The sequence below is a fragment of the Mauremys reevesii genome, linkage group 14 (assembly GCF_016161935.1).
Source record: "Mauremys reevesii isolate NIE-2019 linkage group 14, ASM1616193v1, whole genome shotgun sequence".
Lineage (NCBI taxonomy): Eukaryota > Metazoa > Chordata > Testudines > Geoemydidae > Mauremys > Mauremys reevesii.
Window position 1 is genome coordinate 6,139,932 of NC_052636.1, and position 27,490 is coordinate 6,167,421.

General features: G+C 45.8%; 1 pseudogene; it reads right to left on the bottom strand.

Annotated features, from left to right (window-relative positions):
• Positions 1–27,490, bottom strand: part of LOC120381421 — a 429,094-nt pseudogene that overhangs the window by 292,002 nt on the left and 109,602 nt on the right.

Sequence of the window (27,490 nt, forward strand, 5' to 3'; positions counted from 1 at the left end):
TACAGGGTTGTCTGGGATTACAGCTGGGAACTCTCCAAGCTCAGGATGCGCTTCCTCAGCTAGGGAAATCGTAACCCACACACCTCCAGGGGGTGGTGGGGTGTCCCAGCTAGTGGCACCGAGATCACTTAGAGGGAGCAATAAAACCTGTCTTCTCTACAGCCCTCGCTAACAGCCGGGTGGCTTTTAGTTCATGCTGTAGAGGCCCCCACACTAAGCTCCAGAGGTCCCCGGTTCAATCCCACCCACCACCTCATCACCAGCCTGGATCTGTCAACATAACAGAGGCAGCTGCCACCCCAAGGAGAGAGCTGCCACGCCACGCCCGGCTGAGAAGAGGTACCAAGCAGTGTAACTGCAGGGTTAGCCAGACCATTCAGTAACATTATCGCTCTATTTATAAAGCCTTTGGTTAGTGGCAAATCATGAGACTTATCCCTCCCTGCTGTTATTCCACTGACTCCAGTGTCTCTTTCCCCATTTCTGGTTCCAAGAAAATAAATTAAAACAACCTTCAGAACTAACATGCTGTGGGAAAATTTAAATGTTGATAGCTCAAATAATTCAGTTTCTTCTGTATCTTGTGTGTGTCTATCTGCTTTGTGTGTGTGACCGGTGGAGCTTTTGTTTGCTCCTGGCAGGTGCAACCATGTCAGATTTGTCTGTGGGAGGGGCCAGAAAACAGACACCCTGGCCTTCGAGGTTGGGGTTAGGCAAAGGAATAACAACCCTGTCCCATAAAAAACAAAATATGTTACAGAAACAGCGGTAGGAACAGTGCTAGAGAAACTGGTAAATATTCACAGTGCCCAGGCCTGAAGTAATCGGAAACACAGAATTCAAAAAGCAAAGCTCAGGGGCTACTGGAGGTTTATTCTCTGAGCTTAGCCGTGTGCTATAGCACAGGGAGCACTTTTGGAAGTCTCCCATCCCACAACGGGGGAAAGGAAAAGGATTCTTAGGCTCTAGCACGGATTGAAGGAGGATGGTGATGGGGAATAAGGGAATCCCTCTGACCCTAACTACATCTGTTGTTACAATGGGTGAAATGACATTTTTCCCTATCCCTGCCCTGTTCCTGCTCTTTGTTATAGTTCAATATATTTTAAGTGTGGAAAATGATACTAAAAATATCTGCTCCCCAGCACAACCTGAAGCAACATCACAGCAACTGGGAATGAAACAATTGGTTCCCCAAGGGAGAACTCGATGACTAACAATTGCTGTGAAATGGGGGAACAGTATAACCGTGATGCTCAGGGTTTGTTTAGACTAGGGAAAGTGATGGAGTTTAGGTCAGGTCAAGGGGAAAGCTAATGGCAACCACTGCACCTGGGCTGCATCTGCACTACAAATGTTTACATTAAGATCACTAACTTGAGCAGCCAACCCCCTGTACAGCCCTAGTGGCTGTCAGGCACAGGTAGTTTTTGCCTCACAGTGTAGCTTGTTGGGATCAAACCTCTCTCCCACCTGGAGCTGACGAACATTCCTGGCTGGAGGGACACACACTCCTTCAACTCAAAAGGAAAGGAGCTGATAGAAAAGATCACAGGACTGATCACAAAGAAGGGTGAGCTGCAAAAGGCAGAAGCAGGCAACTGATCTGGTGGAGCTGACACACCACGGTGAAGATGGTGCAAAAATCACTATGTGGGAATTAGCAAATGTAATTTAAAAAAAAATGTCTTGCATCCGAAGAAGTGGGTATTCACCCACGAAAGCTCATGCTGCAAAACATCTGTTAGTCTATAAGGTGCCACAGGATTCTTTGTTGCTTTCACAGATCCAGACTAACACGGCTACCCCTCTGATACTTAAAAAAAAACAAACTTTGGCCAGCCCTAGTCAAGGGATTTATAACAATTCTCTCTCATGTGGATTTTGTGATGTCTCATAAGGCTTGTGCGCTGACTGAAGCTTTTCCCGCACTCAGAACACGTGTAGGGCGTCTCCCCTGTGTGGATTCTCTGATGTGTGATAAGGTTAGAGCTCCGCCCGAAGCTTTTCCCGCACTCAGAGCACGTGTAGGGCATCTCCCCTGTGTGGATTCTCTGATGTGTGATAAGGTGAGAGCGCCACCTGAAGCTTTTCCCGCACTCAGAGCACTTGTAGGGCGTCTCCCCTGTGTGGATTCTCTCATGTCTGATAAGGTCAGAGCTCCACCCGAAGCTTTTCCCGCACTCAGAGCACGTGTAGGGCATCTCCCCTGTGTGGATTCTCTGATGTGTGATAAGGTTAGAGCTCCGCCCGAAGCTTTTCCCGCACTCAGAGCACGTGTAGGGCATCTCCCCTGTGTGGATTCTCTGATGTCTGATAAGGTTTGAGCTCTGATTGAAGCTTTTCCCGCACTCAGGGCACGTGTAGGGCGTCTCCCCTGTGTGGATTCTCTGATGTCTGATACGGTCTGAGCTCCGCCCGAAGCTTTTCCCGCACTCAGAGCACGTGTAGGGCATCTCCCCTGTGTGGATTCTCTGATGTATGATAAGGTCAGAGCTCCGCCCAAAACTTTTCCCGCATTCAGAGCATGTGTAGGGCGTCTCCCCTGTGTGGATTGTCTCATGTCTGATAAGGTGAGAGCTCCGCCCAAAGCTTTTCCCGCACTCAGAGCACATGTAGGGCGTCTCCGCTGTGTGGATTGTCTCAAGTCTGATAAGGTGAGAACTTCGCCCAAAGCTTTTCCCGCAGTCAGAGCACGTGTAGGGCGTCTCCCCTGTGTGGATTCTCTGATGTGCGATAAGGTGAGAGCTCCGCCCAAAGCTTTTCCCGCAGTCAGAGCACGTGTAGGCGTCTCCCGTGTGGATTCTCCTATGTGTGATAAGGTTTGAGCGCCGATTGAAGCTTTTCCCGCACTCATGGCACATGTAGCGTCTCTCTTCCAAGTTGATTCTGTTGCGTGGAATAAGGGTTGAGTCGCTACTGTAGTTTTCCTCTGGCCTCTGCTGAGTCTCACAGGCTTTTGTGTTTTCTGGGACTGCACAACTCCTGGAAACATTCCCTTTGTATCTTCCTGATAACATCCAATGTGGATCTACTTGCACAGTGTCTTCCTGCTGGGGTTTCTCCTCCTCGTTCTCACTCACCATCCCATTGCCGGATGGGAGACAGAGAGAATCCAGACATAGGTCACTCCCTGTGCCTGAGAAAAAGGAAATGTCAGAGAGAGGAATGGAAAAAGGGATGAACAAACCAAAATATATGTAAAAGCAGCAAAGAACCAGACTAACACGGCTACCCCTCTGATACAAAATATATGTGGGAGAGATCAAGCCTATCAGGTGCTGATTTTCCCCAAACCCTTCCACAGAGAAGAGAGGAAGGCATCAGTTCTGGGTCCTCATTGCACCATAACTCTCAGGGGAAAGTGAGATCAGGGAGGGACCTGCTGCCAGTTGTCAGTCAGAATAGGAGGAAAGGCATGAGTGAAATCTGCCATAATTATTCCACATCTGCAGGAAACAATCCTGAACTTGAAGAGCTCACAGGGTCTTTGTAGGGCATCCCAAATGTTTCCTGCATTCCTAAGCAGTTGTTGAGTTGTTTAACCAAGTCCTCACCTGTGCAGGCAGCTCTCGGGACCACTTCTTTCTCAGAGCCCTGGAGGTCTGGGACCCACGGTTCTTCCCCTCGTTCCAGCTGCGAGATCACATCAGGTTTGGAAATTGGAAACCCTACTGCAGGCAAAGAAAACAAGGGAGGTCAGTGGAATTTGTGGGATACTTGTCACAAAGAATATTCCATAGTTTTAACCCCATCTCATTTTTAGGCAGTAACATCTGTAGCCCTCAGGATTCATCTGCTTGCCTGCATCAATATCTCTTTTCTAATAAGTACAGTATTGTGATATTTTTAATATGAATTAATAAACCTATGTTTGGCTGTAATGCAAGAAACCTACAGGCCAAAAACCTGCATTTTAAGCTAAAGCAAAGTTAGCATAGCTATATCCTGTGCCCTTTTACCCAGAAAAGGAACTGTTTTTCCTATGCTCAAATAAAGTGCCTACGCTGATGTCTAAGACCCTTTATCGAGACCAACAGACAATGAAGAATAGTAAATGGGATTTTTCAAAGTTGTACTCACAGACTTAACAAGTACCCCACAAATGCGCAGATACCTGCCATCCATACGCATACACATACTAGCCTATGGAGTAAGCGTACCCTAACATTTCTATGGGGGAAGACTGAAATTTGGGCATAAGAGGAAGGATTTCCGGCATTTATTTCTATAAAAAGAGGTAACCTACCTCTTTTTACCCGCACCTTGACCTCTCCTTCTTCTCTACACTTCACCATCTTCAACTACGTATTCATGTTATGCATCTACGACAGCTATTAACCAGTAATAGGCCGCACTTATTTTCTTTTCAAACTTTAAGTTCAAAAGGAACTCGGCTAAGTTTGGTCTCTCTAAATTTTATTTTAATTTGTGTATTAGATTATTTAGTTGAGCTAAAAAGTAAATTCCAAAGTAGCTTTGAAAGCTCTTTACATTAGTTTCCCTTGCAAGAGCTGTGAAACCAGAACCGCCAGAGGTGAGGCAAACACCAGTTTATCAAAACAGGGTGTGAATATTAACCAAAGTTTGCAGCACATAATATTGTATCATCATATGTATCTCCTGAATAACAGTAATACAATTGTAACTCTGTAATTCTACCTGTTTTACAATTTACTTACTATTTCATTGATTTTAATAAAAAGTCTTTATGACTATATCTGTCTCCGTGTGAGCTTCCTGTCATACCCCCGAAGGTCCCTTTATCAATTCTGCAGAACCTGATTCGAAACACGAACTTTTATCTTCTGATCAAACAAATTGGTGAGCCTAAACTCATATTAATTAATATAAATTATTAAGTATTATTATTAATTAATTAAAATAATTACAATACACATTAAATTAAGTTGATAAATCAAATCAACATTACTAACTACAGGCCAGTCAGTCTCACCTCAGTCCCTGGAAAAATCATGGAACAGGTCCTCAAGGGAATCAATTCTGAACCACCTAAAGGAGGCGAAACTGATCAGGAACAGTCAGCATGGATTCACGAAGGGCAAGTCATGCCTGACTAACCTAATTGCCTTCTATGATGAGATAACCGGCTCTGTTGATGAGGGGAAAGCAGTGGATGTGCTATTTCTGGACTTTAGCAAAGCTTTTGATACAGTCTCCCACAGTATTCTTGCCAGCAAGTTAAAGAAGTATGGGCTGGATGAATGGATGATAAGGTGGATAGAAAACTGGCTAGATGGTCGGGCTCAACGGGTAGTGATCAATGGTTTCATGTCTAGTTGGCAGCTGGTATCAAGTGGAACGCCCCAAGGGTCGGTGCTGGGGCTGGTTTTGTTCAATATCTTCATTAACGATCTGGAGGATGGTGTGGACTGCATCCTTAGCAAGTTTGCAGATGACACTAAACTGGGAAGAGTGGTTGATACGCTGGAGGATAGGGATAGGATACAGAGGGACCTAGACAAATTAGAGGATTGGGCCAAAAGAAACCTGATGAGGTTCAACAAGGACAAGTGCAGAGTCCTGCACTTAGGACGGAAGAATCCCATGCACTGCTACAGACTAGGGACCGAATGGCTGGGCAGCAGTTCTGCAGAAAAGGACCTAGGGGTTACGGTGGACGAAAAGCTGGATATGAGTCAGCAGGGTGCCCTTGTTGCCAAGAATGCTAATGGCATTTTGGGTTGTATAAGTAGGGGCATTTCCAGCAGATCTAGGGATGTGATCATTCCCCTCTATTCAGCACTGGTGAGGCCTCATTTGGAGTACTGTGTCCAGTTTTGGGCCCCACACTACAAGAAGGATGTGGATAAATTGGAGAGAGTCCAGTGGAGGGCAACAAAAATGATTAGGGGGCTGGAGCACATGACTTATGAGGAGAGGCTGAGGGAACTGGGATTGTTTAGTCTGCAGAAGAGAAGAATGAGGAGGGATTTGATAGCTGCTTTCAACTACCTGAAAGGGGGTTCCAAAGAGGATGGATCTAGACTGTTCTCAGTGGTAGAAGATGACAGAACAAGGAGTAATGGTCTCAAGTTGCAGAGGGGGAGGTTTAGGTTCGACATTAGGAAAAACTTTTTCACTAGTAGGGTGGTGAAGAACTGGAATGGGTTACCTAGGGAGGTGGTGGAATCGCCTTCCTTAGAGGTTTTTAAAGTCAGGCTTGACAAAGCCCTGGCTGAGATGATTTAGTTGGTTTGGTCCTGCTTTGAGCAGGGGGTTGGACTAGATGACCTCCTGAGGTCCCTTCCAACCCTGAGATTCTATGATTCTATGAACACACCCCAAATAAGGCTACGCATCCCAAGGCCATCTTCCTTGGCTCAAAGTGGCAGACAGAGAATAGTAGATGGCCCATGCCCTGAAGAATTTACAATCTAAATCAGGGGTAGGCAACCCGCGGCAGCGAGCTGATTTTCAGTGGCACTCACACTGCCTGGGTCCTGGCCCCTGGTCCGAGGGGGGGCTCTGCATTTTAATTTAATTTTAGATTAAGCTTCTTAAACGTTTTAAAAACCTTATTTATTTTACATACAATAGTTTATTTCTATATTATAGACTTATAGAAAGAGACCTTCTAAAAACGTTAAAATGTGTTACTGGCACACGGAACCTTAAATTAGAGTGAATAAATGAAGACTCGGCACAGCACTTCTGAAAAGTTGCCGACCCCTGATCTAAATAGACAAGACAGACACAGAATGGGGTAGAAAGGGCTAGAACCCACTGTTAGAATAGACATTCAGGCCTGCCTGTAAAGCCTATAGTTTAAGAACTTAGGGGTATTTTTATCACTTTGTCTTTATACCCCTGTAACTAGCTAAGAATCAAAATCTCAGTCCGCCTGTGTATGGGCCTTCTCTCACTGTGACAGTCTGAGGCCTTGTTCTTAGGCTAAGGCCTTTGGCTAAGCAGCAGGGGCAGCCATAAGCTGGGAAGCGAAGGGTCACATCCTCACATCCCAAACCAGTCACACTGAAATAAGATGCTACTGGGCTGTTAGGAAGATGATCCTGTCCTGATAGTGCCCATCACCACCAGATAAAGAAACAGATCTTAAGATGGCAGGCCAGTCCTCGCCCACAGACAGCCTGCCAGCCTGAAGCATATTCTCACTAGTAACTGCACACCGCATCATAGTAACTCAAGCTCAGGAACCAATCCATGCAACAAACCTCGATGCCAACTCTGCCCACATATCTACACCAGCAACACCATCACAGGACCTAACCAGATCAGCCACACCATCACCGGTTCATTCACCTGCACGTCCACCAATGTAATATATGCCATCATATGCCAGTAATGCCCCTCTGCTATGAACATCGGCCAAAATGGACAGTCTCTAAGGAAAAGGATAAATGGACACAAATCAGATATTAGGAATGGCAATATAAAAAAACCTGTAGGAGAACACTTCAACCTCCCTGGCCACACAATAGCAGATTTTAAGGTGGCCATCCTGCGGCAAAAAAACTTTAGGACCAGACTTCAAAGAGAAACTGCTGAGCTTCAGTTCATCTGCAAATTTGACACCATCAGCTCAGGATTAAACAAAGACTGTGAATGGCTTGCCAACTACAGAACCAGTTTCTCCTCCCTTGGTTTTCACACCTCAACTGCTAGAACAGGGCCTCATCCTCCCTGATTGATCTAACCTCGTTATCTCTAGCCTGCTTCTTGCATGCATATATCTACCTGCCCCTGGAAATTTCCACTACTTGCATCCGACGAAGTGGGTATTCACCCACGAAAGCTCATGCTGCAAAACGTCTGTTAGTCTATAAGGTGCCACAGGATTCTTTGCTGCCTTTACAGAACCAGAGTAACACGGCTACCTCTCTGAATCTTAAGATGGTTAATGAAAACTTAGTCTGATAGCATCCGGTCTGGCAAGAAATCCCTTATCAATGGTTGTGGTTGTGAAACCCTCATTTCTGTATTGTTTTATCTTTATGGCCACTCCTTTTACCTTGTTAATCAGTCTGGTTCTCTAATTGTTTCTGTCTGCTGCATAATTAATTTTTCTACGTGTAAGTTCATTAGGGCAGTGGAATATGCTTGCTTGGAAATAACCCCAATAAACATCGCATTATCTGTGCTTCAGACTTCTGGTCTTTTGCTGCTTGCTGTCTGCGTGACAAGAACCAGGGAAGTGGGAGGGTTAAGGGAAAACCCTCTAACAAATGGACATGACCTGATAACCAAGAGGTGAGCCTTTAAGGAAGGTTTTAATACACTTTGGAACGGATCAGGGATTCCCATGAGGACTGAGAGGGAGCGATGGTAAACACGCATTTAGATCCTTTTCTTGTTTTATATATTTTCCCCATAAGGCTGCAATGCCCTGGCTTTTAAACAGTCCTTGGGGGGTGCCCCTTGAGTGCACTAGACCCCCAAGGGCTCCCACTCTTCCACAAGGACAGGCCACTTAGCTTCAACACCTGAGACTGAGCCACTTCCTCGGTGCCCTTCCTCCACACTCCTCTCCACTTCTTCCCATTACTCTCAGCCAGCACCACCTGCCGGCACCTTGGGAGCTTCTTGTGTTCCCTCCTCGTCTCTCACTACCTCATCCCTCCCTGCTGCTTTTTAGCTCTAACCCTGCACACACCCTCCCCATGTCCTGACACCCCAGAATTATCTACTCCCCCCTTCTCCTCCCCTCCCACAGCTCTGTTCTCCCTTCATCCGTGGGGTCCTGAATGGCAACATTATACGCTCTCCTATCGAAAGAGGAGCTCATCTGACTGTCACACAAGCCATGCATCAGTCACACACCTATTTACTCAATTTAGAATTCTACAGGTAGCATATTTTCCTCTTAAAATGAGGAAAAGGCATGAAAGTTACAGTTATTAATATAGTTACTAATGTAGCCAATAAGGATACATTCAATGCAATTTTAAAATGTGTGACAGCACCAAAAAGGCACATGTCCAAAAATGATTCTAGTGGGTGAGAGATAAGGCAAAAAAAAGGGGGCAAGGAAACTTGTCAAAACTTGTATGACGAATAAAGGTATAAAGTTATTACTACTCAGGTTCTTCAGAGACCCCACAGCTTCTAATAACCCAGGGGACAGGACTCCTTACCCAGCGAGGTCACCGTCTCATAGTTCTCCTGCATGACATCCCTGTAGAGGGCTCTCTGAACAGGGTCCAGCAGAGCCCATTCCTCCCTGGTGAAATACACAGCCACCTCCTCGAAGGTCACCGGCCCCTGAAAGAGCAAGAGTCCAACACTCAGTACCTGCTGCCCCAGTCACAATCCCCTATTCACGGAACAGCAGCACCAGGTAAATGGAAGCTCCGGGAGGCACATGTTAACAGAGTCCCACCCCACCTAGCTTAGAGCAGCCAGGCAGCATCAGAGGGTAGAAAGAGAGAGTCTTTGTGTCTCCCAGCTGACAGACGCAGGCAGGGTCGTCACATTTATCACATACCTACTAGCCACAGTTTGATATAGGAGATGGGGCTGGCTCTGGACCCTACTAATGGCTCCCTGGTAGGAAACACTCTCCAAATAAAATATAAGGAAGAAAAGGGAAGTCAGTAGTAAAGAATATTAGTTAGAACAGGGTGTGACGAGGCGGTTCTGGCGGGACCCAACTGAGAGTGCCAATTCAGGACCAATTGCTCAAACAGGGCAGTCACAGCCCTAGGCTGGGGTTTTTCCACCTCTAAGGCAAACCAGACCAGCCAGACAAAAAGGACTTCGGTTTCACCCCACTGGCTAACCACAAGTCACACAAGCAATTTCCTTAGACACTCCAGTCTCCCAGTATCGCCACCTGTGCACTCGTCCTGGGGATGAATGGTTATAAAAACCAACACCCCAGTAAAAGAAAAAGGTTCTCTCGATCCCAAAGAATCAAGCCCCAGACCCAGGTCAATATACACATCAGATCTTACCCACAAATCATGCTGTTGCCAATCCTTTAAAATCTAAAATCTAAAGGTTTATTCATAAAGGGAAAAAGGTAGAGATGAGAGCTAGAATTGGTTAGATGGAATCAATTACATACAGTAATGGCAAAGTTCTTAGTTCAGGCTTGTAGCAGTAATGGCATAAACTGCAGGTTCAAATCAAGTCTCTGGAGTACATCCCCAGCTGGGATGGGTCATTAGTCCTTTGTGCAGAGCTTCAGCTTGTAGCAAAGTCCCTCCAGAGGTAAGAAGCAGGATTGAAGACCAGATGGAGATGAGGCATCAGCCTTATATAGGCTTTTCCAGGTGTAAGAACCTCTTTGTCCTTACTGTGGAAAATTACAGCAAAATGGAGTCTGGAGTCACATGGGCCAGTCCCTGCACTTTGCTGAGTTACAAGGCCTATCTGCCTTCTCTCCATGGGTCAATTGTGTAGCTGATGGTCCTTAATGGGCCATCAAGCAGGCTAGGCAGAGCTAACACCAACTTGTCTGGGATGTCACCCAGAAGCAGAGCACAAATACAAAATACAGACAGTATAAAGCCAATACTTATAACTTCAACTACAAAATGATACACACACACAGACAGCATAATCATAACCAGCAACCCATAACCTGGTCTTAGACACCTTAGATGACCCCCTTTACATAAGATTTGGTGCCACTACAGGACCTTGGTTGCAAACCATGTTCTATATGGTTCCAGATTATATCAATAACGTTACACCCCCAACGCAAAATTGATGCAGGAAGGGATGACAAAACATCACTGACTGCATCCCAAGAGCCCCCCATCCTTGGGTCTGTCTCACTACAGCTAGTGCTGGGCTAGAGGCCGTACCAGTGTATAACAGAAATGGTTTATCAAAGTCATGTTCAATAACATGATTGAATCTCCTTACAAACTCAAGGTAAAACTTGGTTTGAACAACAGTGGATTGGATCTGCTTTTTCCTAACAGAAGTCACTGGCTGATGGGGTGGGCTCTCTGTGCCAGCAGCTATTAGCAAGTCTTTCTTCTCCCTGCCAGTCGGGTAATTTGCATCAACACAAAACACCAGCTTTTAACTTCTTAGCTGCTACCAATTCCAAGGCTGGACTCTGGCTTACAGAGATACCACACAACTCCAAAGGGTCTGAGGGTGAGAGCTGGCTTGCTCTCCCTGCATCCTAAGCGTTCAACCATAAAACTGTTCTGCTCTGAAACACCAGTAACTGAATCTGTCCTCAGACCCTGAAGCACAGACTGCTCACTCACAGATTCAGCATGGAGACATTCCTGTTCCAACACCATTGTCTTCCCAACACGCTGGCCACACACAGCCACGTGGTTATAGGGCTGCTCAACTTTCTTAACAGCTTTTACTCCGTCTGAGACCTTTTCAAAGCTGCCCACACTGGATCTCTCAAAAGGAAAGTCAGTGGATCCATTCACAACAGAACATTTCTGGCTGTTAGGAACTAAAACTTTCTTGATTAAATCACTTTCACACCCTTCAGTTGCAGTAAACTGCTTGCACAGATTACCATGAGGATTCCCTTCCTATGAGCTTTTCTAAGCAGCAATTCACCCCTCTCAGAAATTCTGCTCTCACCCTCTTCACCCAGGGCTTGCTCTAAAGGAACACTTTCCTGAGCAACCACAGACTCTTGCTGGGTCTTACTTACATTCAGAATTACCTCTGGCCCATCAGGCAGATTCCTACACAATCCCCGTTCAGGCAAACTCATAGACTTTCTCGATAACAGGTTAGAAGCAATCTCCTTCCCTTGGCCATGAACAAGTTTAGGAATCTTTTCCTTCTTGCTACAAGTCGCCAAATTGTCAGTAGGTAACACAATTAAATCACCTTCATGCTGTCCTTGTGCCCTGGCTGGAGTATCACCCTGATCAGACAGAGTTGCTACACCCTTTTCCAACCACACATTAGCAACTGGCAAACTACAAGCACCAGAATTGTCTGGTCTCTGGGATTTTGCTAAGACACTAACTGGATGCAACCTAGTTACAGTGCCATTCTCCCCAGCAGACACAAACTTAGGACCATTCCCTTCCTGGGCTTTAGCTGTATTTACAACCAACTCCGAGACAACTGAACCACCCTCAACCATCACAGGCTGAAAGGCACCTTCTGTCTGCTCCACAGACACAGAAGAGCTGGAGACACATTGTCCTTCCCCAGACACACAGCTTGGGATGTCATTTCCCTTGTCCCAGCACACAGGGCTGTTCACAGACAACTGCTTGGAGACTGGGGTAACTTCCTCCATAGGCAAGTCAATACCCCTGACAGACACAGGCACATTCCCTTCACTGTCACATTTCTCCACACAGGAAACAGGTAAGGCACAGGGCCACTCATCTTCCACTATCCCTGTCTTCCCACACTGCTGACTAGACAAAGCCATCAGCTCACAAGGCTGCCTAGGCTCATCCAGACTTTTCCTACCAGGCACATTGCCACTCCCAACAGATAAGCTGCTGCTTTTTTCACTACACTGAGCTACTTCCAGCAAATCGCAGTTACCCATTTCAGGTTCACTTTTACAAGCTGTACTAGCCAACAATCCATTACCCATTACAGATCTACCCTCTCCTTCCTCAGTTAGGGCTTTAACCTGACCATCTACTTTAACCTGCTCCTGAGAAACATTTTCCTCACCAATGAGATCTTTCTGCACTTGATCTAACTTCAGACTTCCTTCTGAGACATCAGACAGACATTCAGAAACTCCACTCACAGACACACTGCTTTTTGGCACAGACAAACCTTTGGAGCAACATCATTGCCCACAATAGACACAGGTTTAAGATCACTCCTCTCCTGTGACTGGCTACCTGGACTGAACAAACCTTTAACGTTTTCCCCAATTAAAAGATCTTTAGGCAATAACTTCCTGACGCCAGCTATCACGTCATGCTGAGCCCCATTCCACTCAAGGTGGATTCTGGCTAAAGGCACACACACAGTAAACTCACAGAGGATCACAACAGTCACACTCTGGTTTGATAAATAATCTTCCTCTTTGACCAGATCTGCTTTAACAAGAGTGATGTTAGAAGCCATAATTTGCCCTAAACAGCTTTTACCATTGACTTTTACACACTCTATGAATTTTCCATTACCACTCCCATACATAGCACTGACACAATTTATGGGGCCACCCTCTACTGAACACACAGTAACAGCATTGACATAAAAGGTGGCATTGTTGGGGTACATTTGGTTACCCCAGACAACTGCTCAGAGTTATACAACATACCAACATTGTTACAAACTGGACTTTCAAGAGGATACAATTTCTGCTGTTCTTCCCTTGCTTTTTTGACTTGAAGCTGGGGTCTAGCAGTTTCTTGTTGCATCTGTCGAGTTTTCTCCTCAGCAGCCAGCAGCTCCTTACGTGCTTTTCTTCTCTCTCAGCAGCTTCTTTCTCTCTCTCAGCAGCCTCTTTCTCCAGCTGGGCCAAGGCTCGCTTCTCTTCCATTCGAATTTCTGCCAGGTTTTGCTCATGTTCAAACTGCAGGCTGTCCATCAGGCCTTGCAGTTTCATTGCTTTTGCTCATGCTTTCTGTCTCATGGTCACTGATCTTTAACCAACCAAACTCTCAATCTCAAATTTTGAATTTGGATAGCGTGGGGTTCTGGTCCAAAGCTTAATAGACCTGGTTCTGTGGATCCAAGCACGACTACGCCACTGTGACGAGGCGGTTCTGGCGGGACCCAACTGAGAGTGCCAATTCAGGACCAATTGCTCAAACAGGGCAGTTACAGCCCTAGGCTGGGGTTTTTCCACCTTTAAGGCAAACCAAACCAGCCAGACAAGAAGGACTTCGGTTTCACCCCACTGGCTAACCACAAGTCACACAAGCAATTTCCTTAGAAACTCCAGTCTCTCAGTATCACCACCAGTGCCACTCGCCCTGGGGATGAATGGTTATAAAAACCAACACCCCAGTAAAAGAAAAAGGTTCTCTCGATCCCAAAGAATCAAGCCCCAGACCCAGGTCAATATACACATCAGATCTTACCCACAAATCACGCTGTTGCCAATCCTTTAGAATCTAAAATCTAAAGGTTTATTCATAAAGGGAAAAAGGTAGAGATGAGAGCTAGAATTGGTTAGATGGAATCAATTACATACAGTAATGGCAAAGTTCTTAGTTCAGGCTTGAAGCAGTGATGGCATAAGCTGCAGGTTCAAATCAAGTCTCTGGAGTACATCCCCAGCTGGGATGGGTCATTAGTCCTTTGTGCAGAGCTTCAGCTTGTAGCAAAGTCCCTCCAGAGGTAAGAAGCAGGATTGAAAACAAGATGGAGATGAGGCATCAGCCTTATACAGGCTTTTCCAGGTGTAAGAACCTCTTTGTCCTTACTGTGGAAAATTACAGCAAAATGGAGTCTGGAGTCACATGGGCCAGTCCCTGCACTTTGCTGAGTTACAAGGCCTATCTGCCTTCTCTCCATGGGTCAATTGTGTAGCTGATGGTCCTTAATGGGCCATCAAGCAGGCTAGGCAGAGCTAACACCAACTTGTCTGGGATGTCACCCAGAAGCAGAGCACAAATACAAAATACAGACAGTATAAAGCCAATACTTATAACTTCAACTACAAAATGATACATACATATAGACAGCATAATCATAACCAGCAACCCATAACCTGGTCTTGGACACCTTAGATGACCCCCTTTACCTAAGATTTGGTGCCACTACAGGACCTTGGTTGCAAACCATGTTCTATATGGTCCCAGTTTATATCAATAACGTCACACAGGGGTAGGCAACCTATGGCACGGGTGCTGAAGGCAGCACGCAAGCTGATTTTCAGTGGCACTCACAATGCCAGGGTCCTGGCCACCTGTCCGGGGGGCTCTGCATTTTAATTTAATTTTAAATTAAGTTTCTTAAACATTTTAAAAGCCTTATTTACTTTACATACAACAATAGTTTAGTTATATATTATAGACAGAGAAAGATCTTCTACAAATGTTAAAATGTATTACTGGCGCACTCAAAACCTTAAATTAGAGTGAATAAATGAAGACTTCTGAAAGGTTGCTCACCCCTGAGTTATAAGGTCAGAATTGTAGAAAATTGGTAAGGGAAATCAATGACCAATCAATGAAAATAAGAAGGAAGGTTTGAAAAGTATATTAATTCTAACAATGGTAGTGATAAATTACTAGACGGAAATGGCAGAATTATCAAAAATAATGCAGAAGAGGTAAAAGTGTTCAATAAGTGTTCAATCTCTCCTGGATTTGGAGAAAAACAGATGCTGTACTCGCATCATAAGATGTTGACGATGACACTCTTTCCATTCCAACAAGAACTCACAAGGACATTAAACAGCAGTTATTACAGTTAGACATGTTTAAATCAGCAGGTCTGGATAACTTGTATCCAAGAGTTTTTAAAGACCTGGTGGAGGAGCGTGGTGGACTATTAATGTTGATTGTAATTAGGACTTGGAACACTGGGGAATTTCCAGAAGACTGGAATTAAGCTAATGCTGTGCCAATACTAAAAAGTGTAAAAGAGATGATCCAGCTAATTACAAGAGTGTCAGTCTGATATCAATACTGAGCAATATAACGGAGCAGTCGATACTGGATTTCGTTAATAAAGAATTAAAGGAAGGTAATATAATTAGTACCTATTAACAAAGGTTTAGAGAAAATAGATCCTATCAAACTAACTGGATATCCTTATTAGATAAGATCAAAACTTTGGTTGCAGCTAATATTATTGATGTAATATATCTAGACTTCTGTCAGGCATATGACTTGATTCAGCACAATATTTTGACTAAAAAACTAGAATGATACAAAATAAACACAGCATACATTAAATAGATTAAAAACTGGAATGGTAAATGGGGAACCATGGTCGAGTGGATTTATTTCTAGCGGGTTCCCACAAGGATTGCTTTTTGCCCGTGTGCTATTTAACATTCTTATCAAATGACCTAGAACAGAATATAAAATCATCACGGATAAAGTTTGCAGTTACCACAAAGATCGGGGGTGGGGGTAACTAATGAAGTGTCAGTAGATTCAGGCTCCAGCACTGGGAGTCTGGGAAGTTGTCCCAGCCCTGGCTGGAGGGTTATTTCCTGTTCCACAAAGAGCGGAAGTTCCATTCCCAAATCCCGTGCCTTGAAATTAGGCCCGATCTGACACTACACCCCATATTCAGCATAGTGGTATGGTTATAATATGATTAGGACATAATTATGATGCATTTTGTGCAAGATGCGTCATGTGCTGAATATGATTATCCTATTTGTGTGCATGCATCATGTTTGTATTGGAAGTTCTGGATACTGACTCTGTATCTGTATTTCAAATGTGCTTACTCTGGGTAACACCCACAACGAGCCTTTCAGGTACAACAATGAAGAAGCCAGACAGTGCTGATGGCTCATCAACAAAGACAATGGACTGTGGAAGAGCTTAGCCTTCCTGTGATTGTTTCAGCCAGCCTATGAGTCATGGCTACTATGACTCAGCAGGACATGCTAGGACATGTGACTAGACCACATGACAACGAACTCCATTTTGGTACCTGTATTTTTCCACAAACTGGACTGGGAACTTAGTTTGGAACAAATGGTTCCCGCCATATGGAAAAGCTACATAAGGTGGGGTGTGACATCATCTCTTGGCCTCATTCCCCACACAAGAGAACTCCTGGAAACACCTGAGGAACAAAGACTGAACTGGGAACTGCTGCTCCCAGGGTAAAGTGATTTCTAGCTTGTGTATGGAAACTTGGGGGACTGCTTCTATCATCAGTCAGGGTGAGAAATTGCTAATTCAAATTCTATCCAGATAGTATGTTAGGCTTAGTTTGAGCTTTTGGTTATCTGCTAAGTAATCTGCTTTGATCTGTTTGCTATCACTTAGAAGTGTTGGGATACGTTAGGGTTCAGTAAAAGAGCTGGGAAGCTGCTAATGTGCTGACATGCATTGGGGACAAAGGCATAAGCAGGCAGGAATTCTTTGCTTAACAAATAAGTTGCCATATTTTCCTCTCTATGTTGCTTGTAAGAAATGACATTGATGCAGCTGCATGAGAAGTGTAGTTGTTGGAATGAATGTCCTTTGTGTGAAAGAAAGTAAAAGAAATGTTACCTCCCCCTCCCTTCCTTTCCCAGCTACATAAACAAGCCCTGGCTTATGGCCCCTTCCTCCCTCCCGAGAACTGCTCATTGACCCTTCCTCCATACCCTGAGAACTGCTGTTTAGGAAATGTGTGGCAACACGTTATTGCAAAGAACGGTATTTTCAAGGTAAAAACGCCTCTATGATATGTGTAATACTGTGATAGTGGATAGGGGTGGGTATACTAATTGTATGAGCGTTTCTACTACTTAATAAGGGGTTTTGGGGTGTTGTAACGGATGTGGGTGTTTACATACAAACTTGGATAAAAGGCGAGTGATGTAACTAATCCAGTGCTTACTCGATAGCTGTCCAGGGGAACAAGTAACGCAATAGAGAAGCCTGCATTCATATCTGCCTCTGGATCAACCGGCTCCTTTTTTGTTCTAACAATAATTACTTTAGATCTACCTTTCTGCCATTAATAAACTTGTTTTATGCTTTATCTTAATCAGTGCATTTTGAGTGAGTGTTTGGGGAAAAGCTGAGCTTGGTTAGCAGAGGCTTGTTGTGCACATCTTTCCCATATCGAGGGGAAGGCGAACTATATTAATGAGCTTACATTATACAGATCCCTGTGCACTATAAGATGGTATAATTCTAAATTTATACTACAGCAGGTGTGCAAGGTTGGGGAGCTGGGAAATTGGCTGTTGTTGTCTATCTGTCCTTGAGTGGCTCAGGCAAAGCACTCAGGTAGCTTAGTTGGATGCATGGCGCCACCTGCTGTCGCGTTGGGTGATAACAGGCCCTGGAGAGGCTGGCTGAATCTCCAGCAAAGCAGTGTGAGAAGGGCCAGCCCGGCTTGAGGGTTAGAGGGCGCAGCGGTTCCCAGAACCATCCCAGACTGCACCCCGGGGTGACAACCCATCACACCCTAAATTACATAAATTTCAGCAGATTTGTCACATCCTGTCCCCTCCCTTTCTCCACCCGAGATATTTCCTGCCTCCCACCACCTCCAGCAGCTCCTATCCTCCTATGCATTTACTGCTCCTCTCCCTCCAAGCAGAACCCACCACCAGCTCCCTGATAATCCCTTACCTGAGCCAGCTCCATTGCAGCCATTTCCTTCCCTTTGGGAGGATGAAATGATCTGGAGCAAAACGTGGACGTTAATCTGTAGCCTGCCAGGACGAGAAGGGCAATGTGAGAGAATGCAGAGGGCTTTTGTCCATTCCACATGCTGATTCCCAGGATTTTCCCTGTTAATGGACACTCTAGGTTCTGCCACACTGTGAAGCACAGAGTGACCTTATTCCAGTACAGGCCTAGCCCCTCCCACCATGGGGTAACCCTCTGAGACACGGTGAAACCCTCCCCGTAACATCCTCTGTTATACTTACCAAGTTTGCAGACAATACCAAGCTGGGAGGGGTTGCAAGTGCTTTAGAGGATAGACCAGGGAGGAGAGCTCAGTGGTTTGAGCATCGGCCTGCTAAACCCAAGGCTGAGAGTTCAATCCTTGAGGGCCATTTAGGGATTTGGGAAAAAATCCATCTGGGGATTTGTCCTGCTTTGAGCAGGGATTGGACTAGATACCTCCTATGGTCCCTTCCAACCCTGATCTTCTATGATTAAAATTCAAAATGATCTGGAGAAAAGGCCTGAAGTAAATAGGATGAAATTCAATTAGGACAAATGCAAAGTGCTTCATTTAGGAAGGAACAATCAGGTGCACACGTACAAAATGGGAAATTCCTGCCCAGGAAGGAGCACTGCGGAAAGGGAGCTGGGGGCCATAGTGGATCACAAGCTAAGTATAAGTCAACAGTGCAAACGGGCAAACATCATTCTGGAATGTATTTGAGGGAGTACTGTAAGCAAGACACAAGCAGTAATTCTTCCACTCCACTTTGTGCGGATTAGGCCACAACTGGAGAACTGTGTCCATTTGTGGGTGCCACATATGAGGAAAGATGTGGACAAATTGGAGAAAGTCCAGAGAAGAACAACAAAAATGATTAAAGGTCTAGAAAACATTACCTATGAGGGAAGATTGAAAAAATTGGGTTTGTTTAGTCTGGAGTAGAGAGGACATGATAATAGTTTTCAAGTACATAAAAGGTTGTTACAGGGATGTGGAAGAAAAAATTGTTCTTAACCTCTGAGGATAGGAGAAGTAGTAATGGCCTTAAATTGCAGCAAGGGCAATTTAGGATGGAGATTAGGAAGAAACTTCCTGTCAGAGTGGTTAAACTCCAGAACAAATAGCGTAGGGAAGTTGTGGAATCTCCATCATTGGGGATTTTTAAGAGGAGGCTGGACAAACACCTCAGGGATGGTCTAGATAATACTGAGTCCTGCCTTGAGTGCAGGGGACTGGCCTAGGTGACCTTCCAAAGTCCCTTCCAGTTCTATGATTCTATGAACCAAAGGCCAGTGAAGAGCAGAATCAAAGGAGTCACTCTGGGAGATTCTCCCTGTCACTGTCCCCAAGGCAGCTCTTTCAGGTTAACTAAGTTGTTTGAAGCTTTAGCCTTTGTAGAGTCTCTCCTGGGAGTGCCCCTTTCATGGGCTGGGCCTAGTTTTAGCCTTTGGGAAGCGTGACCCCAGGGGCTCTGAGGCGGGCCTTCTTGCCTCAGCACATCTTGTTTCTTTCTGTGGCTCCCCAGTGAGTCCAAATGAGTAGATACTCCTGATAGAGACTGTGAACATAAGAAGGGCCCACTGCGTCAGAGCAATGGTCCATCTGGCTCAGTGGCTAATGCCAGGTGCTTCAGAGGGAAAGAACAGAACAGGTAACCATCAAGTGATCCATCCCGTCAACCATTCCCAGCTTCTGGCAAACAGAGGCTAGAGACACCATTCCTGCCCAGCCTGCCTGTGACACTGGCAGATGAGATGTTAGCTCTTACACAAGCCTCTATGTCTTAACTGAACATGGACAAACGCACAGTGGAATGAGTCTGACTCACCTGTGTTAGTATTGTTAAAACAGGTATTAGGATTATAAGAACATGTTTAGACTTCGTTAAATGCTTGTGAGTTGCTGCCTGAGTTAACATCTGACTAGCTCCATTGTGAGTCTCTGTGGCTCTGTAAATCACCAGACAGGAGAGAGACTTTACCTAGGTGAAGTGCTGATTGGCAACAGAATGCATTACACCCTGCCTGGCAGGAAAGGTCCATCCACACCAGAGAGACTATTATGGGACGTTAAAGAAGACACAAGGCTGTTGTTGTGCTCTTGATTTCCCATTAGCTGAGCTGGCAGCTCAGAGCACATGGCAGGAAGGGGATGAAAAACCCCACACAGAAGGAACTGATTATCTGTATGCTGCTTGGACTCTGGGGGGCAAAGTTTTTACGCATCAGGAAGAGATCCCCAGCTGATTAGCCGGGGTTAGTCCTAAGGAAGATATAGAGCTTGCTTATTACAGAAGCTTCTATTGCCTTTGAAATCTAAGACTGCAACTCGTCTGCATCTATAGGATTACCTGCTTTAACCGTAAACAACTCAGGGAAAGAGAGATCAGGGAGGGACCTGCTGCCAGTTGTCAGTCAGAATAGGAGGAAGCCATGAGTGACATCTGCCATAATGATTCCACATCTGCAGGGAACAATCCTGAACTTGGAGAGCTCATAGGGTCTTTGTAGGGCATCCCAAATGTTTCCTGCATTCCCACACAGTTGTTGAGTTGGTTTAACCAATTCTTCACCTGTGCAGGCAGTTCTTGGAAGCACTTCTTTCTCAGAGCCCTGGAGGTCTGGGACCACGGCTCTTCCCCTCGTTCCAGCTGCAAGATCACATCAGGTTTGGAATTTGGAAACCTTACTGCAGGCAAAGAAAACAAGGGAGGTCAGTGGAATTTGTGGGATACTTGTCACAAAGAATCTGGTTTTAACCCCCAGCTCATTTTAAGCAGTAACATCCCAAGGCCAGCTTCCTTGGCTCCAAGAGGCAGGAGAGTTATTATAATAAATCATATTCATTACCTTAGTGCCTAAGGACCAACTAACAGTGGGTCCCCATTGTGCTAGGACAAGTACAAACCCAGAATAGTAGCTGGGCCATGCCTGAAGAATTTACAATCTAAATCAAGACAGACACAGAATGGGGGAAGGGGTAGAACCCACTGTTAGGTGTATTTTTATCACTTAGCTAGTTACAGGGTGTAGATGAGCAGACTCACCCCTGCGGTGCCTTCTGCTGGTGACTCCTGGGAATTAGCTCATTCCAGCTCTGGAGCGCCTTCTGCAGGCCGGTGATCCACCTGTCCTCTGGCCCCCCTGCCCCTCACTGGACCCGGTGTCCCTTTATTTGGGGTGCTATCCACTGGCAGAACCCGACCAATCTGGGTCTCCTCCCAGGAACCCCAAGCCACTATCCCCACTTTGCCTCAGTTACTGCCTAGTCTCCATCTAGCCCCGTTCACTGGGGCAGACTGCAGTGTCAGCCACTCACCACAGGCAAAGGGGTTTGGACCTGCTGCCTTTGCCTACCCCTAGGCTGCCTCTGCAACCCCAGTACCTGTTGGCTTTGTGCTAGGCGCAGCCTGGGGCTTTCAGGCAGGAGCTCCCAGCTTCTCTGCCTTTCCCCAGCCCTGCTCCACTCAGGTACCCTGTGTCCAGCTCCCTGCAGCCAGGCCCTTCTTCCTCTACAGGCAGAGGGAGACTCTTGTCTGCCCCGGCTTGTGTGTCTTTCTAGGGCCAGCTGAGTCTGTCTGGGGCATGGCCCCAGCTGCAGCCACTTCCCCCAATCCACCCAGCCTAAAGGCTGCTTTCTCCAGCCACAGCCCCCTCCCAGGGCTGTTTTTAATCCTTCAGGGCAGGAGAAAGGGACCACCCTGCTACACAGGGGTATAAAAACAAAGAATCAAAATCTCAGTCTGCCTGTGTCTGGGCCTTCTCGCACTAGGATCATCTGAGGCCTTGTTCTTAGGCTAAGGCCTTTGGCTAAGCAGCAGGGACAGCCATCAGCTGGGAAGCGAAGTGTCACATCCTCACATCCCAAACCCGTCACACTGAAATAAGGTGCTACTGGGCTGTTAGGAAGATGATCCTGTCCTGATAGTGCCCATCACCACCAGATAAAGAAACAGATCTTAAGATGGTTAATGAAAACTTAGTTTGACAGCAGCCTGTCTGGCAAGAAATCACTTCTCAATGGTTGTGAAACCCTCATTTCTGTATTGTTTTATCTTTATGGCCACCACTTTTACAATGTTAATCAGTCTGGTTCTCTAATTGTTTCTATCTGCTGTATAATTAATTTTGCTAGGTGTAAGTTAATGAGGGTGGTGGGATACAATTGGTTAGAGAATTATGTTTCAATGTGTTAGGATTGGTTAGTTAAATTTCAGTACAATGATTGGTTAAGCAAAGGTACAGCTGAGCATATTACTATATAAACTGAGTCAAACAGGAGGAACAGGAACAGGAGGCAGGGACACAGGCAAGGCTCTGCGGTGTCAGAGTGGGTAAGGGGGATACGCCGCCGAAGACCCCAGGCCCCCTGGGTGACAATCATTCCCTTGTCTCTGTCGGGTATTCCATTGATGTAGGTTACTCCCAACCAGTCCTTAATGACCCATTCATATCACCCCATGACAGCTACGTGACAAAACACCTCACGTCTCCTACTCTTTAGAATCATAGCAATACCAATCACAGCAGGAAACTGAGGTGTGTATTGGCATCATACAAGTATCATCAAAAGTCCCACCTCTGTCTCAGACACACACACACTGCTCACAGCCCCTGGAGAGAAAGCAACACACAGGAACTGGACGTTAGTCCAGCGAACACAGTGGAGGACAAGCTGCAATCCTCACACTCTAGTCAAAAGGAGAGGCAGGTGGGTCCCTGCCCATAGAGAGGGCTGGCTGGAGGCCTGATACCTGAGGGCCATTCTGTGAGCAGACCATGGAGGCAGGTCAAGGCTTAGCTACCCCAGAACTGTGACATCGCAAAAGCACATTTTGGGGAATCAGGAAATCTAGTGACTCAGGGGTAATGGGAGGAGAATTAAACTCCCCAGTGGGAGGAGAAGGCTGGGAATTACACACTAACATTCAGGAGCAACAGCCTCTAATTCTTCCCAAAAGGAGAAAGTCAGAAACAAGAACTGGGCCACGGCCTCAGGAGGGACAGGCTCAGAGATCCAAGGAGCCTGGAGGAGACAGCTCGTGGCTGCTGCAGATGGGGAGAGGGGACAAGACTCTCTCCAAACTCTCACTCTTCTTGACCCCGACCTGATTTTACGATCTATGACCCAGTCTCATCTTGTGGGCAATTTCATACTCGCTAGAGGTAACATGTCATGATCAGAGAATTGCTTATTAGCTTGGACCATGCGTGGAGGGCAAGAAGGTGAACACAGATAAATGGGTTATTAAGGGCAGGTCGACACAACAGCCGGGATTGACACTCTGAGATCGATCTAGCCGTGGTTGATTTATCGGGTCTAGTAAAGACCTGCCAAATCAACTGCAGATCGACTGCAAGTCGCTCTCCAGTTCTCTGCTCCAGACTCTACCCGTGAAGGTCTCCCGTGTACCCCCCTCAGTGCACACACTGCTGTAACTTGACCTAAGCTACGTCCACTCCAGCTATGTCATTCATGCAGCTGGAGTTGCGCAGCGCAGGTCGACAGACATGTAGTGTAAACATAGCCTAAGCTTGCTACAGTTCAGGGCCTTATATTAAGCTGAGGCTTTGTGAGAGTGGTTATGCTGAAGCCTGGGATTTACCTGAGGTTTGGGTAGGGATTCAGGGTTAAAGGTCTGGGATCCCCCACAGCTCTAGATCCCCAAACCTCTCCTCCCGCCCACTGACCCACCCAGCCCACTTCCTGGGTGCCCTTCCCCCACACTCCCCTCCCCTTCTTCCCATTACTCTCAGCCGTCACCACCTCCCAGCACCTTGGGAGCTTCTTGTGTTCCCTCCTCGTCTCTCACAACCTCCTCCTCTCTGCTGATTCTTAGCTCTAACCCTGCACACACACACCCCATGTCCTGGCACCCCAGAATTATGTACTCCCCCCCTTCTGCTCCTCTACCACAGCTCTGTTCTCCCTTCACCTGAATGGCAACATTATGTGCTCTCCTATCAAAGAGGAGCTCATCTGACTGCCACACAAGCCATGAATGAATCACACACCTATTTATTTAATTTAGAATTCTACAGGAGGCATATTTTCCTATTAAAATGAGGAAAAGGCATGAAAGCTGCAGTTACTAATGTAGTTGCTAATGTAGCCAAAAGGATACATTCAATGCAATTTTAAAATGACTGACGGCACCAAAAAGGCACATGTCCAAAAATGATACTATTGGGTGGGAGATAAGGCAAAAAGGGGGCAAGGAAACTTGTCAAAACTTGTATGAAGAATAAAGGTATAAAGTTATTACTACTCAGGTTCTTCAGAGACCCCACAGCTTCTAATAACCCAGGGGACAGGACTTCTTACCCAGCGAGGTCACCGTCTCATAGTTCTCCTGCATGACATCCCAGTAGAGGGCTCTCTGAACAGGGTCCAGCAGAGCCCATTCCTCCCTGGTGAAATGCACAGCCACCTCCTCGAAGGTCACCGGCCCCTGAAAGAGAAAGAGTCCAACACTCAGTACCTGCTGCCCCACTCACAACCCCACTATTCACGGAACAGCAGCACCAGGTAAATGGAAGCTCCGGGAGGCACATGTTAACAGAGTCCCACCCCACCTTGCTTAGAGCAGCCAGGTGGCATCAGAGGGTAGAAAGAGAGAACCTTTGTGTCTCCCAGTTGACAGACGGAGGCAGAGTCTTCACATTTATCATATAGCTACTAGCCAGAGCTTAATATAGGAGATGGAGCTGTCTCTGGACCCTGCTGGTAGCTCCTGGTAGGAATCCCAACACTCTTTAAATAAAATATATGGAAGAAAGGGAAGTCAATAGTAAAGACTATAAGTTAGACGGTCAGAATTGTAGAAAATTGTTAAGGAAGTTATCAGAAATAAATGATAAACCAATGAAAATAAGAAGGACGATTTAAGAAGTACAAAATTAATCCTAACAGTGGTAGTGGTACATTACTAGATGGAAATGGCAGAATTATCAACAATCATGCAGAAGAGGTAAAACTATTCAATAAATATTTCTCTCCTGGATTTGGAGAAAAACAGATGATGTAACTCATATCATAAGATGTTGGCGCTGACAGTCTTTCCTTTCTAACAATAACTCACGAGGACATTAAACAGCAGCTATTAAAGGTTAGATGTGTTTAAATCAGTGAGTCCAGATAACTAGAGTTCTGAAAGACCTGCTGGAGGAGCGTGGTGGACTGTTAATGTTGATTTTAATTAGGACTTGGAACACTTGGGAAATTCCAGAAGACTGGAATAAAGCTAATGCTGTGCCAATATTTAAAAACTATAAAAGAGATGATGCAGCTAATTACAAGAGTGTTAGTCTGAAATCGATACTGGGCAAGAGAATGGAGCAGCCAATACTGGATTTCATTAATAAAGAATTAAAGGAGGGTAATATGATTAGTACCAATTAAAAGGTGTAGACACAATAGATCCTATCAAACTAACTGGATATCCTTATTGGATGAGATCAAACGTTTGGTTGCAGCTAATAGTACTGATGTAATATCGTAGGCATATCAGTTGGTTCAGCACAATATTTTGACTAGAAAGGTACAAAATACACACGGCATACATTAAATAGATTAAAAACTGGGATTGTAAATAGGGAACCATGGTGGAATGGATTTCTTTCTAGCAGGTTCCCGGAAGGATTGGATCTTAGCCCTGTGCTATTTAACATTCTTATCAATGACCTAGAAGAAAATATAAAATCATCACTGATAAAGTTTGTAGTTGCCACAAAGACTGGGGGTGGGGGAACTAATGCAGTGTCAGTAGGTTCAGGTTTCAGCACCGGGAGTCTGGGAAAGTTTCCCAGCCCTGACTGGAGGGTTATTTCCTGTTCCACAAAGACGGGAAGTTCCATTCCCAACTCCTGTGCCTTAAAATTAGGCCCTATCTCACACTACACCCCCATATTCAACATAGTGGCAGAATTATAATATGATTAGGACATAATTATGAGGCATTTTGTACAAGATGAGTCGTGCGGTGTCACTGGAAAAGTTTATGATTTGCTGAATATGATTATCCTACTTTTGTGCATGGATCATGTTTGTATCTGAAGTTATGGATATTGACTCTGTATCTGTCTTTCAAATGTGCTTACTCTGGGTAACACCCACAACAAGCCTTTCAGGTACAACAATGAAGAAGCCAGACAGTGCTGATGGCTCATCAACAAAGACAATGGACTGTGGAATCGCTTAGCCTTCCTGTGAATGTTTCAGCCAGCCTATGAGTCATGGCTACTATGACTCAGCAGGGCACTCTAGGGCATGTGACCAGACCACATGACAATTAACTTCATTTTGGTACCTGTATTTTTCCACAAACTGGACTGGGAACTGAGTTTGGAACAAATGGTTCCTGCCATATGGAAAAGCTACATACGGTGGGTGTGTGTGTGTGTGGGGGGGTCATCATCTCTTGGCCTCATTCTCCACACAAGAGAACTCCTGGAAGCACCTGAGGAACAAAGACTGAACTGGGGGATGTGCTGGTCCCAGGGCAAAGGGATTTCTAGCTTGTGTATGGAAACTTGGGGGACTGCTTGTATCATCAGTCAGGGTGAGAAACTGCTAATTCAAATTCTATCCATCCAATATGTTAAGCTTGGTTTGAGTTTTTGGTTACTTGCTAAGTAATCTGCTTTGATCTGTTTGCTAACACATATCGCTGGGAAATTGGCTGTTCTCTTCTGTCTGTCCTTGAGTGGCTCAGGTAAAGCACTCAAGTTGCTTAGTTGGATGCATTGTGCCACCTGCTGTCCTACTGGGTGATAACAAGGCTGAATCTCCAGCAAAGCCGTGTGAAGGGCCAGCCCAGCTTGAGGTTAGAGGGCACAGCAGTTCCCAGAAGCCCCCAGACTGCACCCGGGTGACAACCCATCACACCCTAGAGTACACAAGACTCAGCAGGTTTGTCACATTCTGTCCCCTCCCTTTCTCCCTCCAAGCAGAACCCACCACCAGCTCCCTGAGAATCCCTTACCTGAGCCAGCTCCATTGCAGCCATTCCCTTCCCCCAGAGAGGATGGGATGATCTGGAGCAAAACATGGACGTTATTCTGTAGCCTGCTGGGGTGAAAAGGGCAAGGTGTAAGAATTCAGACGGGGCTTTTGTCCATTCCACAAGCTGATTCCCCCCAGCATTTTCCCCTGCTAATGGACATTCTAGGTTCTGCCACTGTGAAACACAGAGTGACCGTATCCCAGTACAGGCCTAGCGCCCTTCCACCAGGGTGTAACCCTCTGAGACATGGTGAAACCCTCCCAGCAGTAGAATCGC